Genomic DNA, 18,675 nt, shown 5'->3' with positions numbered 1-18,675 from the left:
TGTGTGTGTGTGTGTTATTTTTGATGCGGTTATCATGTGTGATGAAATACGAAATACCGGGTGATCAAAAAAATCAGTATAAATTTGAAAACTGAATAAATCACGGAAAAATGTAGATAGAGAGGCACAAATTGACATACATGCTTGGAATGACATGGGGTTTTATTAGAAGCAAAAAAATACAAAAGTTCATAAAATGTCCGACAGATGGCGCTTCATCCGATCAGAATAGCAATAATTCAAATGGCTCTGAGCACTATGGGACTTAACAGCTATGGTCATCAGTCCACTAGAACTTAGAACTACTTAAACCTAACTAACCTAAGGACATCACACAACACCCAGCCATCACGAGGCAGAGAAAATCCGTGACCCCGCCGGGAATCGAACCCGGGAACCCGGGCGTGGGAAGCGAGAACGCTACCGCACGACCACGAGATGCGGGCAATAGCAATAATTACCATAACAAAGTAAGACATAGCAAAGATGATGTTCTTTACAGCAGATGCTCAATATGTCGACCATCATTCCTCAACAATAGCTGTAGTCGAGGAATAATGTTGTGAACAGCACTGTAAAGCATGTGCGGAGTTATGGTGAGGCATTGGCGTCGGATGTTGTCTTTCAGCATCCCTAGAGATGTCGGTCGATCACGATACACTTGCGACTCCAGGTAATCCCAAAGCCAATAATCGCACGGACTGAGGTCTGGGGACCTGGGAGGCCGAGCATGACAAAAGTGGCGGCTGAGCACACGATTATCACCAAACGACGCGCGCAAGAGATCTTCCACGCGTCTAGCAGTATTTGTTTTTTTTTTTTTTTTTTTGGTTCTAATAAAATCCCATGCCATTCCAAGCATGAGTGTCAATTTTTACCTCTGTATCTACATTATTCCGTGGTTTATTAAGTTTTCAAATTTATACTGACTTTTTGATCACCCTGTGTACATGGGCCAGCCACAGGATTGGACATCCAAATACATGAAGAAAGAAAGCTGGACCAGGAATTGGAAGTGAAATGACCTGCTGTTGTGGCACTTTGGCAACGGTCAACAGTTCAGGTGTGACGTTGCGCACTCTGATTGGAGAAAACCAGCGCATGAAGACACCCTTGCGCTTGTTAGGAAAGGTTGTAGTACGTGACATCCAGAAGGAACACTGCCCTCTGCAGTAAAGTGCGCCCTCTTTTCCAAATTCCTAGCAGGTTTAAAGTGCATACCGGGTCGCTACAACGAACTCTGCTTTCCGAACTACGTTTCCAGTTCGAATACCGGAATAGATTGGGTCTCTTTGTTTTCCATAAAAATTAGAAGTGTATCATTGCGCTGGTATAAAGATGATTGGTGATTCATTCGATACATGTGAAAGAAGTCAAATTTAAAATGTGTGTCCTGTGTGTAATACCGTAAATACACTCATGCTCATAAATTAAGGGTAATTGCAGAATGTGGTGCCACTTGTATTGCTGACAAGTTGACAAAACCGTCCCGAACTCACATGTGCTACAAAACGTCACTGTTTCCTGCTCATGTACCCCGACATCAATATGGGATATGATCACCACGCACACATACACAGGCCGCACAACGGGCTGGCATACTCTGGATCAGGTGGTCGAGCAACTGCTGGGGTATAGCCTCCCATTCTTGCACCAGTGCCTGTCGGAGCTCCTACAGTGTCCTAGGGGTTTGAAGACGTGCAGCGATACGACGACCGAGAGCATCCGAGACGTGCTCGATGGGGTTTAGGTCTGGAAAAAGGCAGGCCACCGCATTCGCCTAATATCTTCTGTTTCGAGGTACTCCTTGCAGCTGGGTGACTCCGTGCGTTATCATCCATCAGGAGGAAGGTGGGACCCACTGCACCCCTGAAAAGACGGATCTATTGGTGCAAAATGACGTCCCGATACACCTGACCTGTTGCAGTTCCTCTGTCAAAGACATGCAGGGGTGTACGTGCACCAATCATAATTCCCCCCCACACCATCAAACCACGACCTCCATGCAGGTGCCTTTCAAGGCCATTAAGGGGTTGGTATCTGGTTCCTTGTTCACGCCAGATGAAAACCCGGCGAGAATCATTGTTCAGAATATACCTGGACTCGTCCGTGAAAATAACTTGGGACCATGTCGGGTGATCTCGGTAGCTAAATCATTCGTTCGAATTTTCGTGAATGCTCTTCCAACCAGTCGGGAATAATTGTGGCCCCGTGACACGGAGCGTCGTTATTTGGGTACATGAAGTCATCAATGGCTGCAAATAGTCTCCAAGTAGCCGAAAATAACCGTTTCCAGTCAACTGTCGGTTCAGTTTCCATGAAGACAGAGCCCACTCCGTTATGGAGCCGCCACCAGCTTGTGCAGTTGAGAACCTGGGTCCATGGCTTCATGAGGCCTGCGCCACACTCGCACCCTACTATAGGCTCTTACCAAATGAAATCGGGACTAGACCAGAATTTTCCTGCCGTCTAGGGCCCAATTGACTGGTCACGAGCCGAGGAGAAGCGCTGCAGGCGATGCCGTTCTTTTAGCATGGGGACTCTTTTCGGTTGCCTGCTGCTATACCCCATTGACGCCAAACTTCGCCGCACTGTCGTAACGTATACGTTCGTCGTAGGTTATAGACTGATTTCTGCAATTACTTCACGCAGTGTTGCTTGTCTGTTACCACTGACTACTTTGTGCAAACGCCACTGTTCTCGGTCGGTAAGTGAATGGCCGTCAGCCACTGCGTTGTCCACGGTCAGACGCAATGTCTGGAATTAGATATCTACGTCACACTCTTGACACTGTGGGTCGAATTCCCCAACAATTTCCGAAGTGAAATAGCCCATTCGTTTAATTCCAACAAACATTCTCGTCCTGCATCCATAATCGAGTAGGAAACCTTTCCACGTGAATCACCTCATTTGATATTACAACTCCTTTTACACATTGTGTCAGCAATGCTACCGCCAACTGCATATGAGCATATCCGGTATCCCATGACCTTCGTTATGTCAGTGTAGACGTAGACTGTCCGAATGTTAGTGATCGAGTACCGAGGGAGATGGCGCAGCGCTTAACACACTGGACTCGCATACGGGATGACGACAGTTGAAACCCCGCGTCCGGCCAACCTGATTTAAGTTTTCGTGATTTCCGTCAATCGCTTCAGGCAAATGCCGGGAGGATTCTTATGAAAGGGCGTGGTCGACATCCTTCCCCATCCTTCCCTCCTAATCCGTGCCGTGCGGTTCTAGGCGATTCAGTCCGGAACCGGGCTACTGCTAGGGTCGCAGGTTCAAATCCTGCCTCGGGCATGGATGAGTGTGATGTTCTTAGGTTAGTTAGGTTTAACTAGTTCTAAGTCTAGGGGACTGATGACCTCAGATGTTAACTCCCATAGAGCTTAGAGCTATTTGAACCATTTGAACTGTCATCCGAGGGAACAGATGACCTAGCTGTTTGGTACCGCCCCCCCCCCCCTTCCCCAAAAAAAAATTATCAACCAACAAACCAACTGACCAAGTAGTGATTCGATTAGTGTAACTGAGACTGTTAGGTCCTGTGTCAAGTGTTATACGACAGTATAGTGAAATACACTACTGGCCATTAAAATTGCTACACCACGAAGATGACGTGCTACGGACGCGAAATTTAACCGACAGGAAGAAGATGCTGTGATGTGCAAATGATTAGCTTTTCAGAGCATTCACACAAGCTTGACACCGGTGGCGATACCTACAACGTGCTGACATGAGGAAAGTTTCCATCCGATTTCTCATACACAAAAAGCAGTTGACCGGCGTTGCCTAGTGAAACTTTGTTGTGATGCCTCGTGTAAGGATGAGAAATGCGTACCATCACGTTTCCGACAGCCGGCCGCGGTGGTCTAGCGGTTTAGGAGCTCAGTCCGGAACCGCGAGACTGCTACGGTCGCAGGTTCGAATCCTGCCTCGGGCATGGATGTGTGTGATGTCCTTAGCTTAGTTAGGTTTAAGTAGTTCTAGGTTCTAGGGGACTGATGACCACAGATGTTAAGTCCCATAGTGCTCAGAGCCATTTGAACCATTTGAACGTTTCCGACTTTGATAAAGGTCGGATTGTAGCCTATCGCCATTGCGGTTTATCGTATCGCGACATTGCTGCTCGCGTTGGTCGAGGTCCAATGACTGTTAGCAGGATATGGAATCGGTGGATTCAGGAGGGTAATACGGAACGCCGAGCTGGATCCCAACGGCCTTGTAATCACTAGCAGTCGACGTTGTGTTGGCAGAAGAGCCAACACCGTGTTACTAGTGGAGGCCGAATTGCACGCGTTTTTGCTCACGCAGGCTGGCGTGAGGAGGGAAGAACTATACTGACGTGAGGTCTGGAACATGACAAGGAATTAGAATTCAGAAAGTGGATGTAATTAGTTTGATACTTAACTTTAATCCATTAATGATGAACGTCGCTCTTGACGGTACATGATTCACAATATTATCTGTTCAGAATACATTCATAGTAACTGAATATGGCGCCCTGCTAGGTCGTAGCAAATGACATAGTTGAAGGCTATGCTAAACTGTCGTCTCTGCAAATGAGAGCGTATGTAGACAGTGAACCATCGCTAGCAAAGTCGGCTGTACAACTGGGGCGAGTGCTAGTGAGTCTCTCTAGACTAGACCTGCCGTGTGGCGGCGCTCGGTCTGCAATCACTGATAGTGGCGACACGGGGGTCCGACGTATACTAACTGACTGCGGTTGATTTAAAGGCCACCACCTAGCAAGTGTGGTGTCTGGCGGTGACACCACAGTCGACATGACAGGCATCTTATCCGCATGGCTGTATCGGATCGTACAGCCACGTCACGAACCCTGAGGCAACAGGTGAGGACGTTTGCAGGACAACAACCACCTGCACGAACAGTTCGACAACGTTTGCAGCAGCATGGTCTATCAGCTCACCCGGCATGATGGTATGGAATGCCATTGGTTACACGTTTCCGTCACCTCTTGTTCGCGTTGACAGCACTTTGAACAGTGGACGTCACATTTCAGATGTGTTACGACCCGTGGCTCAACCCTTTACTCGATCTCTGCCAAACTCTACATTTCAGCGGGATAATGCACGACCGCATGTTGCAGGTCCTGTACGGGCCTTTCAGGATACAGAAAATGTTCGACTGCTGCTCTGGCCAGCACATTGTCCATATCTCTCACCAATTGAAAACGTCTAGTCAATGGCGGGCGAGCAAGTGGCTCGTCACAATACGCCAGTCACTACTCTTGATGAGCTGTGGCATCGTATTGAAGCTGCATGGGCAGCTGTACCTGTACACGCCATCCAAGCTCTGTTTGACTCAATGCCCAGGCGTATCAAGGCCGTTATTACGGCCAGAGGTGGTTGTTCTGGGTACTGATCTCTTAGGATCTATGTACCCAAACTGCAAGAAAATGTAATAAAAAAATGGTTCAAATGGCTCTGAGCACTATGGGACTTAACGTCTTAGGTCATCAGTCCCCTAGAACTTAGAACTACTTAAACCTAACTAACCTAAGGACATCTCACACATAATGCTCGAGGCAGGATTCGAACCTGCGACCGTAGTGGTCGCGCGGTTGCAGACTGAAGCGCCTAGAACCGCTCAGCCACACCGGCCGGCAAAATGTGATCACATGTCAGTTCTAGTATAATATATTTGTCCAATGAATACCCGTTTATCATCTGCATTTCTTCTTGGTGAAGCCATTTTAATGGCCAGTAGTGTATTACGCAAAGCACACAATCAGGGCAGTGGGTGACTAGCACAATGTATCCCTGGTCCTTTCGACTCAGCTTGTGAGCAACAGTGTAGTCTACCGGTATGCACACTGTGCGAAATGCTCCTCGGACGCGCAGATAAGGAGAGACTCACACACGCGCTTGCAGTGTGTGTGGTAGCAGCGCCTGCGGCCATTGCCTCCATCCGCGACGTGTCGCGTGAGGACTCGAGGAGCCGCCGTGCGCGGCCGCTTATCTGCTGTCGCTGAGGCGGGCTATCGCTCACTGCTCACTGCTCACTGCTCACTGTCGGGCGCCAGCTGCGCTCCGCGCGGCCCGAAATAGCCTTCCAGGCGGCGACCTCCGCCGGCGAACCTCGCAGATAGCCAGGAGGACGTCGTAAATAACGATACCGCTGCTCCTTAATGAAAGCCCGAGGACAGGGCGCGCTTTGTGCTGCCGGGGCACATGCCGACCCCGCGAGCGCATTCCGGCCGCCCGCCGTCATTCTGTAGACGCCGTCGCGCCCTCTCCACTATTTTTGTGTTTTCCGCGGTGGCGCGGTAGTTCTTCCTCGTCTTCGGTATCGTGATAGCATTTAACCTCGATTGCTGTCTCTGCAGTTTGCCACAAATCTGAACGCGACCTTACTCGTCGACTGTAGCTGACGCCATCGTCGAATTACTATGGTAAACTCGGAGAAAATGGACTTCACAATGGATGACAAGGGAAAACTAAAATCCTGAAGAAATCACGGATTTTAAAAAATAATAGTTCTTCGGTGGCTTTAACCCTTACAGCCACGAATTATTTTATGCTGACAATTTACGGGTAAACGACAGTGTCACGATCGAAAATATTCGAAATCTTTTTATTGGTGCAAATGGCTCTGAGCACTATGCGACTTAACGTCTTAGGTCATCAGTCCCCTAGAACTTAGAACTACTTAAACCTAACCAACCTAAGGACATCACACACATCCATTCCCGAGGCAGGATTCGAACCTGCGACCGTAGCAGTCCCGCGGTTCCAGACTGCAGTGCCTAGAACCGCACGGCCATCGCGGCCGGCGAAATCTTTTTATTACGGAATTCGAATATATATACAGGATTATTCTAAATGATGGACCTACAAGGGTCACTCCAAAAGAAATGCACATTATTTTTGTAAAAATACATTCTGCATGTGTGAAAGTTTTACAGTGTGTAGATACATCCTTCCCGCTTGTTTTCAAACATATTTCAACTTCTTCCCGTGAGTGGCACCGTCACAGCATGTCTTCAAGATGGCTGCTACACGTGACGTTCGTCAGAAGCAACGTGCTGTCATAGAATTCCTGTGCTGTGAAAACGAGACAGTGGGAAACATTCACAAGAAGTTGAAAAAGGTGTATGGAGATGCTGCTGTCGATCGCAGTACAGTTAGTCGGTGGGCAAGCAGGTTACGTGATGAAAGCTGGCACGGCAATATTGAGGATTAAAATTACCAAATATGCAGCAACCAGTCGCAAAATCATGCATTATTTATTCACTGTTTGCGAGTGGTTGCTGCATGTTTGGTAATTTTATGGTTTACGGTCGCTGCGCACCTTGGGACCCACATGGAGGCCACCATTCATATTGAGGATTGTCCTCGCAGCGGCATGCCTCGTACTGCACACACTCCAGACAATGTGCAGTGACATAACGAATTGGTGACTGCTGACAGACGCATCACAGTGAACGAATTGTCACGCTATGTTGGGATAAGGGAAGGAACTGTTTGCAGAATACTGAAAGTGTTGGCGTTTGTGCCAGGTGGGTTCCCAGGATGTTGACAATGGCTTATAAAGAAACTCGGATGGACAACACTGAAACACCCGCCTTACAGTCCTGCCCTGGCTCCATGTGACTATCATCTCTTTGGGAAACTGAAAGACTCTCTTCGTGGAACAAGGTTTGAAAATGATGACTCCCTTGTGCACGCTGTCAAACAGTAGCTCCAACAGGTTGGTCCAGAATTTTACCATGCAGGTATACAGGCGCTGGTTTCAAGATGGCGTAAGGCAGTTGAAAGGTATGGAAGTTATGCGGAGAAATGAAAATATTGTTCCTAAAGGATGTATCTACACACTGTAAAACTTTCATACATGTAGAATGAAAGAAGGATTAAAAAAAATAGTGTGCATTTCTTTTGGAGTGACCGTCGTATTTTCAAAAATTCGTATGTATTCAAGTACAAATCAAAAATGAACAAGTTTTATACCAATGAAAAGTGAAAGTTTCAAAGTTTTTGGCGAGCGGCGGTGGACGGGCGGTGATGGTTTCAGAAGCGGCCGGTAGAGTTCGCGCGGCAATTAAGGCCGTCATTTCCGTTTCAGTGCCAGTTGTGAGTGAGATAGCGACTGTGGAGTACAAGGTTTCCTGCATTTTTGAGTTCGCGAAAAATGAGTCGCGAAGTGCAGTGTAGCGGGCATTTTGTACCAAATTCGGTATTCAGCGGTCAGTTCGCAATAGCATCAGCCGTTGGTTTAAGCAATTTAAACAGACTGGGAGTGTGTGCAAAGGAAAAAGCACATGCCGACCGCGTATGTCAGAGGATGAAGTGCGGCGGATTCGAGAAAGTTTTGTGCACAGTCGCAGTAAGTCTGCCAACAGATCCAGTCGGGAACTTGGAATACCCCAACCAACTGCATGTCGTTTGCTGCACAAGCCCTACCGATTACAACCTATGGAGCGTCTCAGCCCCAATGACAAGGAGAAGCGTCTCGCATTTTGTTGTGCTTATGTGCTAGCAAAGATGGAGGATGACGCATTTCTGCAGGGTGTAATTTTTAGCGATGGAGTGGCGCTCCACCTTAGTGGATAAGTCAACAGACAGGATGTTCGCACATGGCATTTGGAAAATCCGCATTCAGCATTGCAACACGAAAGAGACTCACCGAAGATCAACATGTTCTGTGCCGTGACCCGTACAGAAGTTTACGGACAATTTTTCTCTGCGGAAAGATCTGTAACGGGAATCACGTACTTGGACATGTTGGAACAATGGCTGTTCCCTGAAGTTATGCAAGATTGCCAGGACTTCATTTGCCAACAAGATGGAGCTCCGCCCCATTGGCACCGTGATGTACGAGGCGAGGCTGTTTGAATGACTCCCTTCCTCAGCGCTGGATCGGTCGCAGGGGACTTGAGGACCTGGCTCTGCACTTCTGGCCACAGAGGTGTCCTGATATCACACCCTGCGAATACTTACTATGGGGTTGTGTGAAGGAAGCTGTTTAAGTCCCGCTTCTGCCGACCACTGTGAATGATGCGCGGAACCGGAACACTGCTGCCGTGCGCTCGGTAACTGCAGATACGCTATCGCGTGTGTGGGACGAGTTTGGCTACCTCGTCGATGTTTGCCGTGCAGCCAACGGTGGCCACATTGAACATTTATAGCATTTATCACATTTCTAATTAGAAAGCAGGCGTTGACAGATGTGAAAATTACCGAACTATCAGTTTAATAAGTCACAGCTGCAAAATACTAACGCGAATTCTTTACAGACGAATGGAAAAACTGGTAGAAGCGGACCTCGGGGAAGATCACTTTGGATTCCGTAGAAATGTTGGAACACGTGAGGCAATACTAACCTTACGACTTATCTTAGAAGAAAGATTAAGAAAAGGCAAACCTACGTTTCTAGCATTTGTAGACTTAGAGAAAGCTTTTGACAACGTTAACTGGAATACTCTCTTTCAAATTCTGAAGGTGGCAGGGGTAGAATACAGGGAGCGAAAGGCTATTTACAATTTGTACAGAAACCAGATGGCAGTTTTAAGAGTTGAGGGGCATGAAAGGGAAGCAGTGGTTGGGAAGGGAGTGAGACAGGGTTGTAGCCTCTCCCCGATGTTATTCAATCTGTATATTGAGCAAGCAGTAAAGGAAACAAAAGAAAAATTCGGAGTAGGTATTAAAATCCATGGAGAAGAAGTAAAAACTTTGAGGTTCGCTGATGACATTGTAATTCTGTCAGAGACAGCAAAGGACTTGGAAGAGCAGTTGAACGGAATGGACAGTGTCTTGAAAGGAGGATATAAGATGAACATCAACAAAAGCAAAACGAGGATAATGGAATGTAGTCAAATTAAATCGGGTGATGCTGAGGGAATTAGATTAGGAAATGAGACACTTAAAGTAGTAAAGGAGATTTGCTACTTAGGGAGCAAAAGCACTGATGATGGTCGAAGTAGAGAAGATATAAAATGTAGACTGGCAATGGCAAGGAAAGCGTTTCTGAAGAAGAGAACTTTGTTAACATCGAGTATAGATTTAAGTGTCAGGAAGTCGTTTCTGAAAGTATTTGTATGGAGTGTAGCCATGTATGGAAGTGAAACATGGACGATAAATAGTTTGGACAAGAAGAGAATAGAAGCTTTAGAAATGTGGTGCTACAGAAGAATGCTAAAGATTAGATGGGTAGATAACATAAGTAATGAGAAGGTATTGAATAGAATTGGGAGAAGAGGAGTTTGTGGCACAACTTGACTAGAAGAAGGGATCGGATGGTGGGACATATTCTGAGGCATCAAGGGATCACCAATTTAGTATTGGAGGGCAGCATGGAGGGTAAAAATCGTAGAGGGAGACCAAGAGATCAATACACTAAGCAGATTCAGAAGGATGTAGGCTGCGGTAGGTACTGGGAGATGAAGAAGCTTGGACAGGATAGAGTAGCATGAAGAGCTGCATCAAACCAGTCTCAGGACTGAAGACCACAACAACAACAACAATTATTAAATAATTATTAAAAACAAATTAATTACAAATTATTAAAATCACTAAATTGATATCAAACATTATTTAAAAAAGCTTTGAAACTTCCTCTTTTCATTGGTATAAATCTTGTTCATTTTGGATTAGTACTTGAATAAATACGAAGTTTTGAAAATGCGTGAATCATTTAGAATAACCGTGTACATTGAATAATTATTCCCCAAAATATCATGCGTAAACTACAAAAAGTAACGACTGTGTTAGCGTTTGAAGCCGAGCGTGCACGGCACGCCTCGGCGTTACAGAACCGGTTCCCCGCTCACGTTCCCTATTACGCTCCCTATTACTAACGGTTTGAGTAAACCAGATATGCTGGAGCGTTGTTTGAGCAGTTTTACTCGAAATATGAACGGAAGTGTCAATAGTCTCATTTGAAGATACGCTCCAAAAATACCATTTAGCCGAAGCGAAATTGCCAACATTGCTTCAAATTTGGGCGTATGTATATATTCAATGTAGGCCATACGGAATTAGTGCACGTGGAAAACGCCCTTCAGGTCAAAAACGGCGATGAAATGGCCGATTCTGTGGAGACAGAGGCGCCAGCGGCGATGCTCTCGGCGACGAAAAGGGCTTTTAGGACGAAAATGTGGGCTTATCAGGTTAAAGTAGCAGAAAGCGGCCATCCACTAGCAGGTGCGATAGTTACTATGGACCAGGCACTGATCATATCCCGTAATTTTCAAGCTTTGTCCCTTTTTTTGTATGCGTTTTTCTCAAAACCATGTATTTCGGCACGATTGCCGTCGCCCACGCTACAATTTTCATCCGATTTTAATGATTTTTGGTCTCCCTTTAAGCAAATCGAATTCTGATGAGTTCTTCGTAGCCGATTCTTTTTATGTTGATATTTAGCCGAAAAAGAAGGGTTCAAAATGGTCATTGTTCAATTATTTATAATTTCGCCATTTTCGTTGCAAATCCCTAAGATGAACTAAAGTTACATGTGTAAGAATGCGTGTGATATTTCAGTTTCATGTTTCAGATAATAACAACCGCAGTTACAGAGACATCCGTCGTTCTACGTCCTTTCAGAGCTGCCTCGGGGAAAATACCAGTTACACAGTGAAGACATCAGTATTTTTCAATAACAAAATACCAATAAGAACTTAAAGGTATGCTTTATTTATTGCAACAAACCCAATCTGTCTACTATGTTCCACTAAAGAGGAAAAAAAAATCCCAAACTTGAGCAATGTTTTCGCCCCTCGCCCTGTCGTTCCCCGTTGAGAAGTGGGAAACAGGCTAACAGCATAAATTGAAATTTGTGGTAGGGAGGGCATTAGACTAGATCAGTCCGCGCAGCTGTGTTAACCATTCTGCTGCGGTGTTGTAATGGCTAGTACACCTGTTTCGTTAGCAGTTCAATTCACTTCTTCGGCTTCTATAATTATCAAACAGTTACTTCATACAATAAATCTAAGTGTAGAGCTAAGTACGGTAAACTAGAACACGACGTTTGTTTTTAATTTTAATGTGTCATTAGAGCTAAACCGGTGAAACCACTGTAGCTATACCATCTTCGGTTGACCTGTGTATAAAAACTGCCACTTTTTCCTTATCACAAATTTTAATTATATCACAGATGTGTTAAAGCGAAATATTATTGCAAAATAAACACAACAGAGAATATAATAACAAAAGCAGATTCATAAAAAACAATTCTATGATGGTCCTTCATTTCACACATTTAAAATGTCCTTTTAGTTCTTCACATTTAATTCTCACAAGCGAAAGCCCTATTTACATTACAGCTGAATGCACTCTCTTCCCATCGTCATATCTAATCCAATTTGCACATGGAATAGATCCATCTTGTCAGTCTGGTATTTTGCTTGCTGCTGGAATAGGCACAAGGTTGAGAAGTGCTCTTCAGATGCATGTATGCGCATTTTTCAGTACGTACTGCTTTTCACACGCACGCCTTGAAATGATTCCTTCGGCTATGTGACTTCAATTACAATTTGAGTGACATGTTGGAAAGTTTATATGAAATGTACCCCTTTACAACACTGACATCAATGAGGTGCAAGAATATTCTGGGCCACCATTTTCTGCTTTTTCAATCTAATGCTTTTATTATAGCTCTTGAAAATGTTTGAACAGTTGATTCCATCTTTTTCTTTTTTGTTCGCTGCCATTTTTATTAACTGAGTACATAAAGTAAACGTCAGAATAATTTTAAAAGAAAGTAAATTATGTGTAAGAGTATTTCACAGTAAGCTCACTGAATTATAAAGCTATTCAGTAATGTGTCCTGTTGTCGAAGCTTCATAACATAAGCGGGCATAAAATCAAAATTGAACATGATTCGCAGCACAATGGTTACCATTGACACCACTAGTATAAACGTAAGCATTCCTTACGTAAAACTGTAAATATACTTAACGTTATCTAGTATTTAAAAACTGTGAACAAAACTTAGCAATTATTAAAAAAAAAAAGATAAAGAGCCAGAAACTTCTCCTTCACTTCTACTTATTCCAAGGAGAGCTGCATCTGCCTATAGTACGTAGTTCCTGTTCTGCCGTAAGATGGTTGCGTGGCTCAATGATGTCATGGTGGACCCAGTGAGAATCCACCATTTCAGTAGGCAAAGGTGAAAATACTACCATGGTTTCTCTCTGAAAAACCAATTAAGCTGATATAATTATGTTAGTACCGTTAAATCACAAAATCCTTAACGATCAGTAGTGTGTTTAACTTTTCAGAGTAATTTTATATAGTTTATATTCTCTCTTATCGTAACATATTTCGTCTACTAATGTAAAACATGGTTCGCTCAAGTGTGTAGGATGTATTACAAAATAACAACAGGGTCTATACATCGATTGTTACGTCGAACCAAGCACTGTTTTGAGCGCCATCTTGTTTCTACCGCACAGTGGCGTTCATTGTAATATAGTAAGATACAACGTATTGCAAAGGGTTCTTCACAAGTTTGTTAAAGGAGAACTAAATCGAAACTACCACTGACATGTTTGGAAGTGAATACGCTGTCTCTGGAAAAACCTGTTTATAAATTTTAACAAAATCACGTTCGAACAACAAAATACTTAAATTGTTAAACACGTAAACAACGGTTATCCTCAGGTTATGTGAGGGATAGGTTAAGTGACGGAAAAATCATATCAACCTATGTTCTAGTAGTATATTTGGCATCTGAAAATTAAACTTGTGGTACACCTAGATGATGGTGATGGCAAGTTTTCATGGGACCAAACTGCTGAGGTCATCGGTCCGTAGGCTTGCACCCTACTTGATCTAACTTAAACTAACTAACGCTAAGGACAACACACACACAAACACACACATGCCCGAGGGAGGACTCGAACCACTGACCGGGGGAGCCGCGCGAACCCGGCAAGGTCCCGTAGACCGCCAGGCTACCCCGCGCGACGTACAACACACAAAAAAAAAGGTACAATCATGGAAACATGGAAACTAAGTACAAATAACCTGTCACGGACCATTAAAGACGTACCGATAAGAATTATAACGAAAAATATACTCTGAAGCGCGAAAGAAACTGATATAGGCATGCGTATTCAGATACAAAGATATGTAAACAGACAGAATACACCGCTCCGATCGGAAACGCCTATGTAAGACAACAAGTGTCTGGCGCAGTTGTTATTTCGGTTACTGCTGCTACAATGGCAGCTTATCGAGACTTAAGTGAGTTTGAACTTGGTGTTATAGTCGGTGCATGAGCGATGGGACACAGCATCTCCGAGGCAGGGATGAAGTGGGGATTTTCCCGTATGACTACTTGACGAGTATGCCGTGAATATCTGGAATCCTCTAAAACATCAAATCTCCGACATCGTTGCGGCTGGAAAAAGATCCGGCGACCACTGAAGAGAATCGTACAGCGTGACTCAAGTGCAACCCATCCGCAAATTTCTGAGGATTTCAGTGCTGGGCCATCAACAAATGTCAGCGTGCGAACCATTCAGCGAAACATCACCCGTCCAGAACTGGTACAGAGTACACTCTTCCGAGTTTAAATACTTTCCATGGCCACCAAACTCCCCAGACATGAACATTATTGAGCTTACTTGGGACGCCTTGCATTGTGCTGTTCAGAAGAGATCTGCACTCCCTCATACTCTTACGGATTTATGGACAGCCCTGCAGGATTCCTGGTGTCAGTTCCATCCAGCACTAATTCGACTTTAGCCGACTCCATGCCACGTCGTGTTGCGACACTTCCGCGTGCTCGCGGGGGCCCTAAACTATATTAAGTAGGTGTACCAGTTTCTTTGGCTTTTCGGTGTACGTATGCTGCCCAAAGCTACACAAATGTCTGGTTTCAGCTTATTTCCTTTTACATCCTCAAGAACAAGTCGGAAAAAAACACAAAAGAACGCCAAATATACAGCTTTTTTATGTTGTGAAGCACTTATATTCGTTCGTTATGAATCATGCAACTAAGGTAAGCGTGACCTTTAACCTTAGCCGTAATGCAAATGGATCTCTCCCTTTGTTGTATGTAGCTTTGAACATTCCCAAATTAACATGGATGTAACACTTCATCGTTCTATTTAACGAATTTTACTAAATAATGTCGCTGAATAGATACTGATGTTCCTCATAGATAATGGGAAACCACAAAGTAAACAAATTAAACCACAACATTTCAACTGGACACTTGCCAGTCAAGGCTGTTATCCAGTTGAAATAACGTTGATTGAAGTTTACGAAGACCGGCTGCAGTCCCGAAATCTCTTCGAACATTTAATTCGCCGGGAAAATTTTAAATTTCACATTAAACCACTTTTTCCACGCGGTGCTCTCAGCTGCATTCCACTGAGCAAATTTCGGGTGATGCAAACTCCAGCAGCTCCCAGGAGACGAGTAATGAAGCACATAGTTCATCCTATTCAGACGCGGCCGAAAAACCAGACCAAAGATAAAATGGTCATCAGTCCCCTAGAACTTAGAACTACTTAAACCTAACTAACCTAAGGACATAACACACATCCTCTAGGCGCTTCAGTCCGGAACCGTGCGACTGCTACGGTCGCAGGTTCGAATCCTGCCTCGGGCATGGCTGTGTGTGATGTCCTTAGGTTAGTTAGGTTTAAGTAGTTCTAAGTTCTAGGGGACTGATGACCACAGCAGTTGAGTCCCATAGTGCTCAGAGCCATAACACACATCCACGCCCGAGGCAGCACTCGAACCGGCGACCGTAGCCGTCGCGTGGTTCCAAACTGAAGCGCCTAGAACCACACGGCCACAGACCAAGGATACTACCAACACAACCCTGTTGTGAAGGAAGTTAGTACCCCTCAGGTACCTACTAAATTCTTGTCAAATACGTTGGTGAGAAAGAAACCCATGAAGCATCAGAACACACATACTCTAAAGATGTTTGAGATTATGAAACGAATAGAAGAACTGAGTCGACGCCTTACAATCTTCCACGTCAGTTGGATTGTGTGGCGTTATATCTAATTAAATAAGAGTCTGGTCTCATTTGCCATCAATCTTCGCGAGAAGTCGGTTGGGTGTAATGCAAACTTCGCTCTCTTTGCGATTCTCACTCACGAGACCGTACTAGCTTTGAAGCTTGCAGTTGGCACATTCCTGTTCATCTCCAGCACTCTCAATGGGTTTCTGTCTGTTTACACGCCTCCTTGTGGGCGCCTTCTTAGTTTTGTCTACGGTACTGGCTTTCATTAGCATAATCTTCGCCATTCGCCAACTAAGCACATTCCGTGGGTGACGAAATTGTCTTCCAACCTCACAGCAGCCTGCGTCCACCGCTTCATTAACGACCACGACATAATATTTGCATTGTTTCTTTTACGTGAACTGTTTACGAATCTAGAACTCGTACTTCTTCTTCTCTCATGTAAGATACAATTGTGATATTCATTCCTTATCGATCGTTACAATTTACCAGCCGTGCAGTTTTGGTAATGAAATCAAACTGAATGATGTGCTTTCTTTTTGGAACATTATGTTGATGACACATAATTGAAAATCAAAACAAGGACGTCTAATAATTTCAACTTTCGATCTGAGCAACGACTGAACAATAACTGTAACAATAACCTCACAACAAAATGGGACATTACTGTACAACTCACTGTCAACTTTCAAACTGACAACTTTCCACGATCCGTGAATGTGGGTTGGATGAACTTAATTTTAATGGTTTCCATCGTCGGTTGTTGCCACTATTACTTCCAGAGATCAAATACTGTACAAAAAATAAATTCGTATGAATCGGAAATCTTGATTAATAAGGATTCCAGCCTACATCAAAGTGATAGGAACAAGGTACCAGGGCTGCTGGAATACCAAAATGATGTGAGGCTACAGAAAGACGTACAATAAGTTGTTCATCAGAGGAAAATCTGTGTCAGATGGTTCAAGGAGAAGAGAGTAAGGGAGTAATAAATTATAACCCAATGGAGAAATAATTTCTGAATGATAACGATCAGTATGCACATATTTCAATAAAAGCTTTCTGCATATTAAAAAATTAAAATTTATTTACTTTCCTTTAATATATCTTTTGCTAATTTTCTGGATAGCTGTGACAAAACTGTACGTTATAGAGGGAACTGATATGAGATATCGATTACAGTGCTCCATCAACCAACAAAAGAAATATTAAGCTATCACCTACCCTCATTCCTTTCCTAGATTACGAAAACACCTTTGCTAGTGTCTTACGGGACAACCTGTGACACGTGTGTAATGCGTCTAGGATTCCAAAGCGCCTAGTATCATTACTAAAATGCCTTTATAACAGTCGTACTGCAACCATAGATCTGTACCCTCAGACTCAGAGTTGAAATATTAAAAGTTTTGCCCGGTTTCGTTGTCTAGGGGCTGGGATGCCTAGTTGCCGCATTACATGCCAAACACTGCTGGGTCCACAGTATACAATATGAATACACACATGAATCGAATGGTCGAAGTTTCCTATCACTCGGCAATTGTTAATTTTGAATGTAACATAGAAATTTATAAATGAAAGATTGCAATTAAGTAAAATCTGCAGATGCTATTTTAACGACTTTAAATGATGAGTACGATAGCAGAAGTAGCTTTAAGAATGCCATTTATTACTGTGAAACACTTATTGGTGTCGATGCTCCAGCAGTTAGATAAAATGTGAGTTGAATAACGGGGAAACAATAGATTCCTACTTCACGTAATTAGTTATGAACAACAACATAGCTCGCGATATATTCACTTTTAAATGCATACTACGTCTTCACTGCAGAAGCCACGGAATTCTCACAAGTCGGCACTACGAAATATTTCTATCTCCCTGGACCACGCTCAAACCGCTCAACACCCTCCGAGATTTCCTGCGACCGTCCGTCGCGCCACTCCGTCCTGCACTCCCCCACGTCCTGTTGGACCCGATGCTCCTCCCCCACTTCCATACAGTCTCTCCATTGACTTCAGTAGTCGCCTACCATAGTAACGAGCGCTGTGATTGGCTAGAGCGCTCCCGCCATGTCTCCAAGCCAACGCACACTCACAAACATTGTGAAACACATACGCAATACTGGATTTATATTTAAATGAAATTAAGTAAATATTCCTACAGCTGAACCATAAACACGCTCTAACTCACATTATTAAATATATAAACAAATTAAATAAACATATATCAAAGGAATAGAAGCAAAAGTAGGCTAGTAGCTTAATGTCTCTGTGCTTTCTAAAACACAGTAAGTATTTGACCAATTTCTTCATGCTTGTAATTCATACCAGTTTAGGTTTACACTAATAGCTTTCTAAAGACACGTCGATCGACAAAATCGGATGAACCGTTTAGGTTTTGGAAATTCGTTGCTGGGTGTTACTTGTATAATTTACAGTCAGACACTAAACTTTAATAAAGATTTTGAAAATCTGATTACACCATCAGAATTTTCGTGCAAATAATGGTAATATATAAGTTTCTTTTTGAGGTATCATGATTCCTCTGGCTGCTATTAATTTCTACATGAACTGTGAAATGTCTGCCATTGTGGTTTCACAAAGTCCGCCATTTTGGCACTCCTGACATACAAATCTCCTTCATCGACACAAAGCACAGACCTCGACACAGCGTCAACATGGAATTCCCAAACACACGGTCGGCCTGGACCACGCGCTGGGGCTACCCCTC

This window comes from Schistocerca nitens, chromosome 4 (genome assembly GCF_023898315.1).
Source record: "Schistocerca nitens isolate TAMUIC-IGC-003100 chromosome 4, iqSchNite1.1, whole genome shotgun sequence".
Lineage (NCBI taxonomy): Eukaryota > Metazoa > Arthropoda > Insecta > Orthoptera > Acrididae > Schistocerca > Schistocerca nitens.
This window is presented reverse-complemented; position numbering follows the sequence as displayed.